This window comes from Microtus ochrogaster, linkage group LG1 (genome assembly GCF_000317375.1).
Source record: "Microtus ochrogaster isolate Prairie Vole_2 linkage group LG1, MicOch1.0, whole genome shotgun sequence".
Lineage (NCBI taxonomy): Eukaryota > Metazoa > Chordata > Mammalia > Rodentia > Cricetidae > Microtus > Microtus ochrogaster.
Genome location: NC_022027.1, coordinates 20,127,903 through 20,143,303, shown reverse-complemented (window position 1 = coordinate 20,143,303; position 15,401 = coordinate 20,127,903).

The following is a 15,401-nucleotide window of genomic DNA, read 5'->3' as shown; positions in this document are numbered from 1 at the left end:
TTGATTGCTAGCTTTACATGATTTAGAATTACCTAGAAGTAAAACCTTTATGTATGTCTGTGATGTTGTTTCTAGATTGGGTTAACTTAGTTGAAAATCCCATGCTAACTGTGGGTTGCATGATCCTGTGGGCTAAGATATTGGACTAAAAACCAAAGGAGAAATTTGAGTAGGCCTTAGCATCTATTTACTTTCTTCCTGAGTCTAGATGCGGTGTGATTAGCTGCCTCTAGCTCCTGCAACCAATGACCTCTCTCTCTAGCATAATATGCTAAATCCTCTTGAGCTGTAGGCCAATATAAATAAACCCTTCTATGTGACATTTCATTTTGTCAGGTGTATTGGTCACAGCAGGAAAAAAGCAACCAATGCAGACATTATTTAATCACGTAATTTGAGAGACAGTGCCTTCTGAAAGTGTTTTGTTTGTTGTTTTGTTTTTCTTTTTTAATAACAATCTATTGTACTATTTCATTCAGAGTCAATCTATAGATGAAAGTTTCTTTCACTTCATGCATACTGCAAAGTAGCGTAGTGAGTATTAGGATATTCCTCACTAATAAGTCAAATTCTTTACTCCTTTTACCATGAAGATATTGTAAGAGAAACATCTACTTTTCTGTTAACTTCCATTCCATCTCCTAATATGTAGATTTGTACAATGTAGGTTCACAAGTGGTGAAGGAGGTCCTTCTGTCTTTGTGTTGTATTATTGGTCAATAAAGAAACTGCTTTGGGTAGAACTTAGGTAGGCAGGGAAGACAGAACTTAATCCTGGGAGAAAGAACAGAGTCAGGGAGACACCATAGATCTGCCAGAGACAGATGCTGGGAATTTTACCCAGTAAGCCACTGCCACATGGCAATATACAAATTAATAGAAATGGGTTAAATTAAGATGTAAGGATTAGCCAATAAGAAACTAGAGCTAACAGGCCAAGCAGTGATTTAATGAATACAGTTTCTGTGTGGTTAATTGGGGGCTAAGCTAGCCAGGTGGCATTGCTCAGCGAGAGGAATGAGGGCCAGATGAATTACAAATGCATGAAAGATAGGCAAACATCTGTGATAACTTATTAGAAAGTTTTAAATTGAATTGTTTACCTTTAAAAATGTCTATTTCCCCATCTCCACTGCTTTAATTTCTACTACTATTTTTGTTGAAACTATGAAAGAGTTGGTACTTTACCTTTTGATTGTTTATAATGGCAAATCATATATAGTAGCTATCAGAGCTTGCTTTCTTTTGCTATGAGTAAGCACCATGATCAAAAACAACTTCTGGAGAAAAAGGGTTTATTTCACTTTTTAGCTTAAAGTTTATTATGAAGAGAAGTCAAGGCGGGAACTCAAGCAGAAACCTGGGGTCAGAAACTAAGAAATTCACCATGGAGGAACACTGCTTATTGGCTTGTTCATTTAGATTTCTTATTCAACGAAGGACCATTTTGCCAGGGGTTGCACCACCTATGGTGAGCAGAAGCTCCCACATGAATCATTACTCAAAAAAGTGTCACACAGACATGCCCAAATGACAATTTTGATATGATGGAGGCAATTTCTAGACTGAGATTCCTTCCTTTGTGCATCTAGGTGTGTGTCAAGATGACAAAGAACTAAGCAAAATAGTTGCTAATCTCATAGCAATACAGTTATAGTACCTCTGATCCTGCCTCCCATGTCGTTTGTTTCTTTTGCCAGTTTTCTTTTCCTATTAGCCAGTATGATCTACTCAGAAGGCTATAATGTGGGGGTTGTGTTAAGGTAGAATATTTCTTTCTACATCAATTCATTGCAAAATTTATAGCAAATTTGATTTGGTAAATTGTTGAGGAATGGTTAAAGCATTTTAAATACTTTTTAAAGTATTTTAAAAAGTATATTTAAAAGGCATTGTCACTGAAAAGTCGCCAGTTAAAAACATCTGATAAGGAATCAACAAATTCAGGAATTTGTATGACCTTATATGTTCAGAAGTAATAAATGTAAAATTCCACTAAATTAGAATAGGTTAAAATTTTAGGAACATCTGTAATATTTAGCATGAAGAAAAGGGGCAGATTATGAAGCGATTAGTATCTATGTTGGTATTTTAACTCATTTATAAAGTGACATGCACATGATTAAAATTATTTTAAAAAAGAAAGTTTTAATGAGTTCAAATCTTTCCAAACAAATTCAGCATCATTCTTAAATTAAATTCTGTCAGTTCACACAATAGCATGTTATTTTTCAACATCTAAGGAACAATTTCAGAGTTGAGTTGAGGTGTTAATTATCTTTGTAGGAATGCCATGTCCTAACTTGTTAATATTCCTAAAAGGTTTTCTTGAAATAAAGTATTGACTCTCCACTGAGATGCTACCTGCTGAGGATACACAATAGTATAGATATATTTATATACATGCCTTCCTTATGAAATATATGTGTTCATAGTACAAATTCTCAACCAGAGTTTTACAATTGAAATGTGTTAAAGTAATAAAAAAGATTCATTGTGTCTGGCTGCCTATTATTCAGACTCTATGTATCTGTCTCTTGGTTTGTCATTTATGCATCTATACCCTTCTTCACTTATAGATTTATTGACACTTGTCTGCTTAACAGCAAGAATTTCTAAGAGAATATAATATATTTTAGATAAACATATACTGTAAGTAAATTATTTTATACTGAACTACCTTAAATGACCCATGTTTACAGTGTTTTTGTATGCTGACCAATGATATCTAGGCACCCCTTCTCCTGAGAGGGAAGGAAGCCTTTTACAGTGAGACTCATGAACAAATGAAAAAAACAGGAAAGCCTGAATTCTACAGATATAGCTTCATAACAAAACTTTAGGCAGGATACATTAGAAAATGGCAGGTAACCTGGTGCAATTTTATCAAAGAACTTGTCACAAATCAATACAAGGGCTGTTATCTGTAAGATAGTCAAAGTTTAAAGATTATACAAATTTATTTCACTAAAATGAAGGGAAATCAATAAAACAGGAAGTTTTTATTAGAATCAGCCCAAAAGGAAATGCATGGAACAGATACAGAATAACATATATATTATATATTCACTTTGACAGCCATTCTTTTCCCTGTTTATGTTAAATTCAGCGCAATCAGTGGAGCCAGGAGTTCAGGGAGAACTCCTCAGAGAAAGGGTCAGGTCATATTTGACAGATGGGCACTTTATTTTCCCCTCAGCACTCAGGAACAGCTTTCATCTCATGAAGTGATGGAGCTGTCATCAAAGGGACCTGTAGCTGACCTCTTGTATTTGAAGAGATCTGGAACATGAGAGCAGGGAGAGATGATTTCCCTGAGGCTGTCACCTCTGTGAACCAGTTCCCTGATGACGGGTATATTCAGAATGCTGCTGTTGCCCAGAATGTCTACAGGCATAGCCCCTCAGTAGACTTGGGCAGCCAAGAGGCACAGGGAAGTTTTGAGAACACATAGTTTTTCTCACAATGGGACTCATGTGTCTCTTTGCCTTTCCAACAATCTGACCTTCCCGTCTATCTCAGGGAATTCCTATGTTACCGTAGTGATTTTGGGGGGGATTGAATATAACCATATACTTATCTTTCTTTCTCTTAAATTTTATCAGTGATATTCAAAACAATGAGAAAACATAGGATTCTAAAATATTTGCTTACTTACTTCTCAAAGTCAATAAATGTAATCTTTTAAATATCCACTATAGTTGTTTAATTATTCTACAAATAGATCATTACAGATGAAAAAGCCCCTTTGTCTTCTTACTGTGGTCTCATATGTTCTCATCATCAGACAAGTTTTCATCAACTATTGTTTATGAAACCAAAATATAATGGGTTTTATAAAAGTATATCTCTTAAAGTCTGAGGCGAATTGAACTTAAGTCTTGTAATCATATCCACCAGACTTATGTTATAGACTTTATCTTCAGTTATCTGTCATTTCTACTTCTAGATGCCTGGACATTGCTCTCATAGCCTAAGGATTTTCAGCACAAATAATACTACTTAGCTTCCCTGCTAAAGTGTAAGTCCACTTGTTGTGAAGGTGCATCCCATAGAAATGGAAGCACGAATAATGGTATTGGTCATAATAACAATAAATGAGAGTGTTCTAGTTTGAATTAAAACATCCCTATGGGCTCATATGTGAAGCTATGGTACCCAGTGGTGGCATTCTTTTGGAAAGTGGAGAAAACTTTCCCAGGTGTAAAGACTTGGAGAAACTGGGTCACAGGGTTGGGCATCCCTTCAAAAGCTAGATCTGGTTTCCAGTCTTTTCTTTTCTTTTGTTTTTTTTTTTTATTATTTCTGCCTGTGATTAGCCGGAAAACCTCTTCTACATTCTACTCCACAATGAGTTATTGCCTCACCAAGGTCCAGAAACAATGCAGCCAGGCACAATGACCTAAAGTCTCAACACCCATGAGATGAATCATTTCTCTCTTAGTTGCTTAAATTGGCATTTTGTCACTCTGATGAAATATGATTGATACAAATAGCAAAGATTTACTAAGCACATGCTCATTGCTAGTCATTATCATAAATGCTTTAACCCCATTATCTCAATAAAGCTTTATTAATTTTTTGGTATTTTCATAATCATTTGATGAAAAATCTTTTATCTAAGTCATATACTCCTTTACAGGACTAAATGTTATTTTATAAATATCTATTCGGCAAGAGGCTTATTTCCTGTTTGTTGAATAAAATTGTTGCCACTTATGTTTGCTCACAGGTGTCAGGTATGTACTTTAAGTCACATCTCCACAACAGCCCTACAACTGTGTTACAATCAAAGCTGTTGAGAGAAGAAGAAAATTAACTGATAAACGGAAGCTCAACTTGTGCAAGGTGACACTGGTGATAATAGGGAAAGGTGGAACAATAATCCAAGGTATCTTGTCTCCATAATCCATTTATTATTCTTACTACAGAGTAAGAATACCAGAAATGGTGCTTTTCAAGTAGGAAAATGAATAGAGCAAGATAAACTTGTTTTATTATTTGCCTTTCCTTTGGAATAGTCACAAACTTTTAGCAGATGCTATTAATGTTAATGCACATTTTCTTGTATGAGAAGCAATTTCTCTTTAAGATATTTTTCAAACATATTTAATAAGAGGAGAAAAACACAGTAAGGTTCAGCCATCAGTAGTTTTTTTTTTTTTTAATATATGGGTGTTAATTGGTGAAGAAAGACACCTAGGTTAACATTTATTTGAGAATCAAAGCTGCCAATGTTAACCGTGTGTTACTATATAATCTAAAACTGAAAAAAATATAAATGCTATCATTAAAGAAATAATATGCAATTAAAGCTAATGCAATTATTTTAAAGATTTTTAAGACACATGTTTTACTTTTCTCCTATTTTGTATTCTTGGCTATAGTTTCTAAACTTTCATGGAAAAATAAATATTAAGGCAACAGAATTTTAAGGTTTCAGGCAAATTTCATGCTCAGACATATTGTGAGTGTCTGGTCATTAGACATCCTAGCCACACGGGCCTCCAGTCATATTAGTGGTAGACTTTTCTAGATTATTTTGGGATAGAATCAATTGCTAGCACTTTACTAAGAGTTAATCCTGAGAAAATAAAATAATTTTATAGTTTCTCTTCTATTGCGGTGATGAAACATCATTTTCAAGGCAACTTACAAAAAGAAGCATTTAAGTGGGGGCTTGCTTATGATTTCCAAGTTAGTCCATGACTATCCCAGGGGCAAAGGTGGTAGCATACAGGTAAGCATGGTGTTGAAGCAATAGCTTAGCTCACCTCCTGATGTGCGGGGTACATTATGAGTGAGAAGGATTGGGGCAAGACTTGGCCTGATACTGGCTTTCGAAATCTCCAACTCCGCCAGCGATGTCACACTTCTTCCAATAATGCCGCGCCCACTGCAACAAGAGCACACCTCACAGTCCTTCCTGAAACAGTTCTACCAACCAGGGATCACATATGAAGTATATGGGCAAGTGAAGGTCATTTCCATTAAAATCACTCCATATGCACATGTGGGAGCCTTTTGTCTTTATGTTTTGGTTTTTGAGACAGAGTCTCTCTCTGTACTCTAGGGTGGCTGGAACTCAGACTGCGACTTCAAATTCACGATGACCTTTGTTCCTTAGCCTCCTCGCTGCTGTGATTACAGGAGGAGCTGCCATACTTAGCTCTATGTTGTGCTTTTATTTACTTTCAGAATATCATTTTCTTTAATTTTCCATTGACCAGCAGTGACTTTCAAGACTCGGGTTGTTTTCAATGACAATGGTGAACTGCCTGTGAACTGGAGGACTCTGGGTAGTGGTGAAACTTCCTGTGAAGTGGAAGACTCTGAGTTTCATTTAAAACAGTTGTTCTTAACCTGTGTGTTGTGACCCCTTGGGGGAGTTGAGCAGCCCTTTCATGGGGGTCACCTAAGACCGTATGCATATCATATATTTACCGGAAGGTTGAGAACCACTGATCTAAACCCAGTCATTGTGACTTGTGGAAACTTGGCCTTTAAAGCAACCAGAAAAGGCTGAGTACCTGGAAACAGGCCAACATGTTACTCTTACTTTTCCTACTCCTAGATCTCTGAATACTTTTCGTATTTTATCAACATTTTCACATTTATTTGACAGGCACTATAGTTAGTGAAGAAGATTCTGAGCACATGACCCATTGCACTGAAAGAAATAAAAGTTCATGAATAACTCAGATGAACAAAGACAAATGATTCAAGTTCTTTCTCATAGGTGGATGCTAGTATAGGATCTTTAGATCTTTGTGCTTAACCTGAAGCACTTGTAGAAGTCATGGAACTAGAAAGGGGTTGATGGGGGTTTGTAATTGTAAGGGACAGAAGAAACCAACAGTATTTCACTTTTATTGAACTTAATGGATTTTTGTAGAATATACTTTTAAGCTGTGTTACTTTTGTTTATGCAGTGGAACATTTGTTTAACAATGTAATGATGTGTTGCTTTTGTTTATGCTGCATTCAACTCTGTGAAGCTGTGATTCTTGCCTGTCTAAAACACCTGATGTTCTAAAAAAGAGCCAAATGGCCAATAGCGAGTTAGAAGAAAGTGTAGGCAGGGCTGGCAGGTGGAGAGTATAAATAGAGGGAGAAATAGAGGAAAAGGACTAGCATCCAGTGAACAAGGTGAGAAGGATGTCAGGGGCCAGCCACCCAGCCACCCAGCCAGTCATGAGTAAGAGTGGAAGTAAGATATATAGAAGTAAGACAAAGAAAAATCTCAAAGACAAAAGATAGATGGGATAATTAAAAAAGCTGGCTAGAAACAAGACAAGCTAAGACTGGGCTTTTATAAGTAATAATAAATCTCCGTGTGTGTTACTTGGAAGCTAGGTGGCAGAATTCCAAAAAAACAAAGAGTCAAATAACAAAGAGTAACAACCAACAACAATGGATTTGTGGGAAATACTCTTCAGTGTAAAAAAAAAAACATGAGCTCTTCATAATATCAAGTTCAGTTATAATATTACTAAAATATCACTCAATAAAAATTATATATATATATATATATATATATATGTATTTAACAAAAAGATAGGAAAGTAAATATACCGAAAAGTTTTATCTCACATTTAAAAAGTCCATTTGCTGAAAATTTTCGCATCATAAAGTCTGTTCAAGCAGTTCACTGTTAATTCTTGATATGCTACAGTTCAACTTCATAACAACATGCCATTACAGAATCAGAACCTGCAATCCAAGCAATTCATGCATTAATAAAGTACTCTAATGTTACCTATTTTCTTTAAAAAGGCCATAAAATTGACTCTAAGAATTTAAGCCTAACATTGCTTTTATTAAAGTCTGTACTAACATTTTGCATGTAGAAGTACTTTATGTGAAACTCCACATGTTTTAAGTGGATATTTAAATTATATTTTAAATATTACAAAACATAATTGTCGGTTAACTCCTTGTCTGTATGCATATATTTCAGAGAATAAAGACTTTAGAATCAGAACAGCATTATCATAAACTCTTCATGCAGAATCTAGGATCTTTGTAAAGTTTCTTACATATAGTCTTCTGCTCCCATGACTGAAAATCATGACAAAGATTATGAAGAGTCAGAGATCATTAGATCTCCATGAAGCCTTAAAATAATCTAGCTTGACACTTTACAACTAAAATCAGTCCTCATATATGAAGTTAAATTGACTTCTCCTCTGCAGGGAGAGACATAAAAGAAATCCAGGTCTTTCTAATGATTGTCCAAACAAACATCCATCTCTCAATTACAACAATTCGATTCATTTGTGAATTGGTTAAGTTTTATCACAAATCTTTCCTTCAAGATTTCTAACTTCTTATAAATAGCATGAATACTCACCACATTATTCATGTCATACCCGGAAACCTGCTTAATTTATTTATATGTTTTCTCTGGACACACCCAACAAATATTTCTGTAACTGCTCCTTCTATAATGTATGGAAGTACTCAAATCTGGAAGAAGAGTTGAAACCATACGGAATAATATGACTTGCTATTCTTGTTGAAAATGAATGGTTCTGGTTTAACATTTAAAAGATTTAATTTTTTCCGTTTTATAAAAGCCAACTATTTCTTGAGGAAGCCAGTTCATGTGAGAAATTCAATTTAAACTGATTTTGCTTTTTATTAATTTCTACAAAAAAAAAAGGCATTTAATACTTTACTTTCCACTTCTTGCATGAGTTCAGGCAAGGGTTCCCAACCCTGCTGTATTACATACATGACTCTAATCTCTGAAGAAGATTGGGCTTTTAATGGACTCTTCTTATATGCTATTTATGTTTTCACAAAATTCAAGGATTCTGAATGATCTTACGTATTCCTTGGTGTCCCCACATTCCTAATTTATTGCTAAAATTATCTTCCAAAAATGATATGCTATGTAGATACATATTTGGGCCATTTCTTTTCCTAAAACTAAAAAGTTGCCTAAAAGATGAGAGCTATAAAGGAATAAAACATGAATTATAAATATAAAGTTAAATGTAAAAACTGGGAAACCCCTGTCTTTGGCCAAATACTCTTTGTAATGCTCTATCCCCTTTCTGCCCCTCCCTTCTTTTCCCTTTTCTTCTTTTCTCTTTATTCACTTCTCTACTTCTCATACAAAACCCTACTGATATTTCCCAATTTATTAATAAGAATAAGGTTTGCAGCACAGTAAATAGCTTGTCATGTTTATTGTGTTTGTTTGCATTTTCTTTTTAGTTACAGAAATAGCTACTAAGCAACAATCAGAAAAAAAAAAAAACAAACCATAACGGCTGTTCTCATTTCAGTACCAGCTGCAATTGTTCAAATTAAAAAGATCAGGTTTGATAATTTATTAAACTGAAAAACACTAATTAAGTCTTAGAGCAACCTTGACCTTCTTTGGACTGTAAATAGAAGCAAACTTAACTTGAGCCATTTCATATAAAAGTTTGTATCAGAGGGAAAAAGAGAAACTAAAGCTTAATAAACCAGAGGCTAATTTGAGCTATGCATCTAGGCAATGTCCAACCCAGCAGACAACTGGAAAGCTGTCAGTTCAATGATGGCATCTTTGAGTATTTTACACACACTCTACAAATGGTCTGTCTCTTGTGTATTGCTCCTTGGAGTTTTAAATCACCTTTAAGCTTCCTGTTTGGATTCATAAGTTACTGGTCACACAGATATGAAAAAATCATTGTTCTTTCAACACAATAAAAGTATAAAAGTATGATTAGATGCACCAGATCAAATGAAATGGACATGTATGTTAAGAAGCAGAAAGCGTGATGGATAAGACACAACCTGTCCTTAAACAGGGAGTTTAGATTTTAGATACATCTGGTCAGGTTATTCCTACAGATGTTCCCTAGGAGAAGAGTTTCTGAATCATCTGTAGAGCTCAAGAACCCAGAATTGTAAACCTGTACTGCATTTGGTCCAGAAAACAAGCTTTGGGAATGGAGTTACAAGCTCTGCACCATTGCTCCAGACTGATTGGTTTCTAAAGCTTATATCCTCATCTATAGAAGACAAGAGGCTCTCTTTACCCACAAGTTCCACCTGCTTTGAATCAACAAACCACAGATTAAAAATATTTTTCACTTGTATCAATACTGAAAATTGTATGTGTATGTATGTAGTTTTTCTTTTTTCCTTATTTCTTAGACAATACAGAACGACAACAACCTATACATATCATGTATAGTGCACTATATGTCATACATAGATATGATTAAAAGTTCATGGGGGAGTATGTAGAATTTTTATAGCATACTTAAGTATATTCTAGAGTCAACTTTCCATGAGTACCAAGACAAACTCTTACACGTCGTATAATCTTATAGTGCATCTTTGTGATTAAATGAGATAATATGCGAGGCAAGTGAATTCATCTTGTGTGCGGGGAGCTGTGTAGTCTGTCTGGATCTATTGCCAAATGTTGCTGTCATTGAGACTATTCCTTCTACCACTGGAACTCCACTGTTATTATTACTGCTTTCCTTCCTGCCATCATCATTATTAATATATGAAATAATGTGAAGGCATTATACTAAAACATGATTACACCAGAAAGACTTAGTGGTCAATTCATGTTCATGTAATGTACCGAAAAGAACCATGTCAATTTTCTTCAGTTCTTCAACGTGAAGAAAGCATGTTAAGAGCTGAAGTGATGGCTCAGCGGGTAAGAGCACTGGCTGTTCTTTCCGAAGTCCTGAGTTCAATTCGCAGCAACTGCATGGTGGCTCACAACCATCTGTAATGAGATCTGGTACCCTCTTCTGGCCTGCAGATGCACATGCAGACCGAACACTGTATACATAATAAATGAATAAATAAATCTAAAAAATAAGAATGCATGTTAAATTATATACGTGCATGGAAGAAAGGCTGTAAGCTTAGCACTAGAGGTTTAGCCCAGCTTTTCTCTGTTATTGAGAATTAAGTGTGAGCCACCTTTTCTTCTTTGGTATCGTCAACATTTTGTTCATTTGCCAAACTAGGTTTGCAATAGGATTGATTGCCCATGGATCCTGCATCTCTTCTGTGAGAGGCTCCCTCTGAAGACATGGATGAGAAGTCCTCTATGGGGAGGAAAAGACACCATCATCACTCGATATCATTAACAGTTGCCTTTCTGGAAGTCTATTAAGTCTCGCCCAGAGAAGTTCCTAAATGCATACTTCACATCTTCCCTCAGACAACAAGCTACCTAAACTTAAAATCACATATGCCCATGTCAAGATCTCAACACACGCGTGGGACTTTTCCAAGGTTCTGCTACTCTGTCTTCATGTCTTCCACCAACTGTTTCTCCCTTTCTAGGAAGATGCCCTGGGTAGCAGGCTTTGACATTTCCCTTACTCAAAATGGACTCCGAAAACATCTTTCATTGTTCTCATTTACTTAGCCACAGGCTGGGATTCCTCTGATTCTGGTTACACATTTATCCTCTCAGAATTCTCATTATTGACCAAACACGTATCTGCTCCTTGATGTCCACTTCCACTCCTTCACTCTCCTCATATCATCTCAAGGAAAACTATCTCATGGCCCAGGATCCACCGTTTACCTCTCGCAGGGAAAAGAGTGGCTAGAACAGATATGGGTGTGTAATATGTGAATTTCAACTTATTCTCAGAAACTAAAAAAATAAAAATAAATTTGAGCTAGCCTACTTAAGGATATAATATATGTAACCCCAGATAAAACAGTTCACTTTCACTGTTTTTATTAAACAGAGGTATATGTGGATTATACTGCCTTATAAAAGTGATCTCTATGAAATCTAACATGGATTGACTTGGTTATTACGATTTCTAATAAAAGTTGGAATAGCAAAAAACCTTTTTTTTCAGCATGAAATATAAACCAATTACACAAGCCAAACCATATCCCTAAATTGATAAATTACCAGAGTATCACTGAGAAAACATATGTGTGCAATGAAGCACCAGAATATAACTGTAAAACAGAGAGAAATATTTCCTTGTGAGTGGTAGACCAACCAGCATTAGATTGTTAAAGAATGTATTTTAAATGAAAGGCACTATATGAAGCAATAAAGCAGATTTCCAAAGACTTTTATGGTTTCTTTACTGGCTGTACAGATTCCAGGAGCTCACGCTGTTAGCTGCTTGTGTTCAGTGCTTTTGCTCACAACCCAGTGTTCATCCTGAAGTTTCATCTCAAGACCAAGCTACTAGAGTGGGAAAGATGGTTTTAAAAGATCCGAGATGCTTCTTATTTTGGCTTTCATCGTGTTACACATCCTCTGTGGCCAGAAGCTGTCTTGTCTTTCCAAACTCAAGGAAAAGAATACTATTATCCTGCTTTTGCCTTTTCTCTTCTCCCAAAGTTTGCATTATTCTAGATTCTGTATTTTGAGAAACTGTGCAGGACATCTGTGCCTCTCCTATATTCATCCTAGCTTATGCGTCTTTTCATCTACTTTTTCTACTTACTCTCATTAAATCTGGATTTATGAGTGATCTGTCTGAATGATATTCAAAGTAGTCTCTCAATTCCCTTTCTCCTTGTTGGCATCATGAACCATCACTTAATCAGACTTATAGTTTGAACACTTATGGCCTTTCTTCACTTTCAAATCTGTCTATAAAAAGATGCTCACTTTTGATGGCAACGTTCTGAAAAGCTTTTGTCTAAAAGCTCAGTAGGCATATCTATCTTTTCCTTCCCCAGATACTTTAAGTCAAAAAGATGTAGCCAACGTTTTCTCCTATTCTTCTTGGATAATGTTTTATAGAATTCTTCAGTGTTCCAAAATGGAGTCAATAGGAGCTAGTTTATGGCTCGGTTTTAAAAGGAGAAAGCAAAAAATAAACACATAAAAAACTATCAAAGAGCAGGGCGGTGGTGGTGCACGCCTTTAATCCCAGCAGCCAGAGGCAGGCAGATCTCTGGGAGTTCGAGGCCAGCCTGGTCTGCAAGAGCTACTTCCGGGACGGGCACCAAAGCTACAGAGAAACCCTGTCTCGAAAAAAAAGAAAAATCAAAGAATTTTCTAAACAAAGCATAACTTTTGTCACTGTAGAGAAATATATTTTTGAATACTGAAAGCATTATTATACCTTTTTAATTTTTCTAAATAATTTTTAAATAGAACTTATTTTTTTTTCTAAGACCCTACTTTTAATCTAAAAGACTGAAAAATAAAATTCCAGGTTTACTCAATATATGGAAACCATTTCTACAACAGGTTAAGAAAATTAACATTTATAAATAATATATAGTTCTAATGCAAGTACCTTTGCTTTTTATGCAAAAATTGTTCTACGTTTAAAGGTGTTCTAGAAGTGAAAAGGCACCACATGCTGCAAGTGCCGAACCCTCTGGCAAGAGTAGAGTCATGGGAAGAGAATTCCTTCACCCTCTCACTTTGACAATTAGAATCATTTTGCTCCAGTCATAAAATTACCCCAATTTGCTGACAGAAAGCAACCTAGCATAAAGCCCCAATTCATCACTATATCTTCAAAGCACAAAACTCAAGTCAAAACTTGCTAAAATCCTTTTATCCCTACCACCGTAACCACTCAGTGCCCAGCCAGAGTCATCATGAAGAGGGGTGTGGGAGAAATTGAACAAACTTTCAGTAAGTAATGGGTCAACTTCTGCTGGTTTCTTGGAGAAGTACACTCCAGATAATGTGAGTGCATCAACTTTGTGTTTGGTGTTGTTTTTGTGTGTTTACATATGTGTGTTGTGCACATGCAAGCACACACATTTCTTATCTACACAGGAAGAATTGAAGGGACAATAATGAAAGAATGAGGTTAGGTTCCCACCTTTTGAACATAGCATTGGTTTAGTGGCTGCTCAGAATCAGATGGCTGATGAGTCAAGACTTCATGAATCACTGGAGAAAGTGAAATAGAATTCTGCCATCATTATTTTCTTGCCATAAATCAAGCTAGGGAAAACATAGTGAAATGAACAAGTTATTTATCATAAAAATTAAATCATTTTAAATGGTGCAGGATGCTTAATTTTTTTTTCTTTTTCAAGACAGGGTTTCTCTGTGGCTTTGGAGCCTGTCCTGGAACTAGCTCTGTAGACCAGACTGGTCTCGAACTCACAGAGATCTGCCTGCCTCTGCCTCCCGAGTGCTGGGATTAAAGGCGTGCACCACCATCGCCCGGCTTAATTTTAATTTTTAAATGATAAAATGAACAGGTAGAGTAGACATGGCCTCAAGCTAAAGCGCACGACAGTGACTCTCAGTCCAAATAAATTAATTGATTGATTTTCTTATATACAGGTGAAAATCTATGTGAAGTCACATCCATTAAAGCTTGACAGAAAGGACATTCTCGGGATTTGTACTTTATTTCACTGCTCAGGAGGAGGTGCGCATTCTTTGAACTAAACACAAGGGTATATATAATATTCTGGATATCCAAGTTAGGAAAATTGAAGAAAATGTATTTTTTGGGTAGGAGGCAGAAAACATGAAAGAGAATTTATTGCTGTTTAAAGGTTTTGAAATATTTATTAAAGGAAATTCTGCTACTAATACCTTATACATACCAGCATTGTGAACTAATAGCCTTAAACACCTCAGCAGGAAGTAGACATACCAAGGAAAACAGCACCACTATTAAAAATAGATGACACAGCAGGAGCAAATCCAGGGAATGAGTCATTTCAGTGGAGCCCCTTGTGTGCCCAAACCAAAATGTAAATGAAACAGTTTATAAGAACTTTAAGATAAAATCAAATTGCTTCTCAATATTAGATCAGAAGGCATTGGTGATCAAAACCTCAAGCAACTGATAGTTCTTTGTGATACTTTAATTACAGTTTTATGCTCTCTAATGAACAAAATGCCAATCATTGCTTTAGTTGTATGTTTTTTAACTTGGCCATGACTGAGAAAGCCAAAAAGGTTATTGTAAAGTTTAAATCATAGAAAATTTTAGAAATGTCTGTCTAGTTCTTCTATAACTTTACTGTATGTGTCAATCATTACAGGGTCTTGTTGGAAATGGAACTCAGATTTTAGTAGGTAGGAATTTGAAGCTGCTATTTGGTTGGTTTCAGATAATATGTTTTGAACAACATTACTGTCATTTAGAGCTACGAGCCGTTGCTATAACAGTTTCCTAAGGTCTCCAAGGAAGCAGCTTTATTACCAGATGGGATAAAGTAGAAATGCAAATTCCTATTCCTCCTGTCACTCTACTGAGTCAAAGACTGTGGGACTCAGCAATGGGCAGTGTTCTAGTCCCTCCATCAGTACCTGATAGTTGAAAGTTGAGTGCTGGTCTCTCAAATTACAGTCTCTCCCCACCCCAAGGGAAACAAGGTTTTTCTGGAATTCTAAAGGATTTGACCGCCGGGCAGTGGTGGCGCACGCCTTTAATCCCAGCACTCGGGAGGCAGAG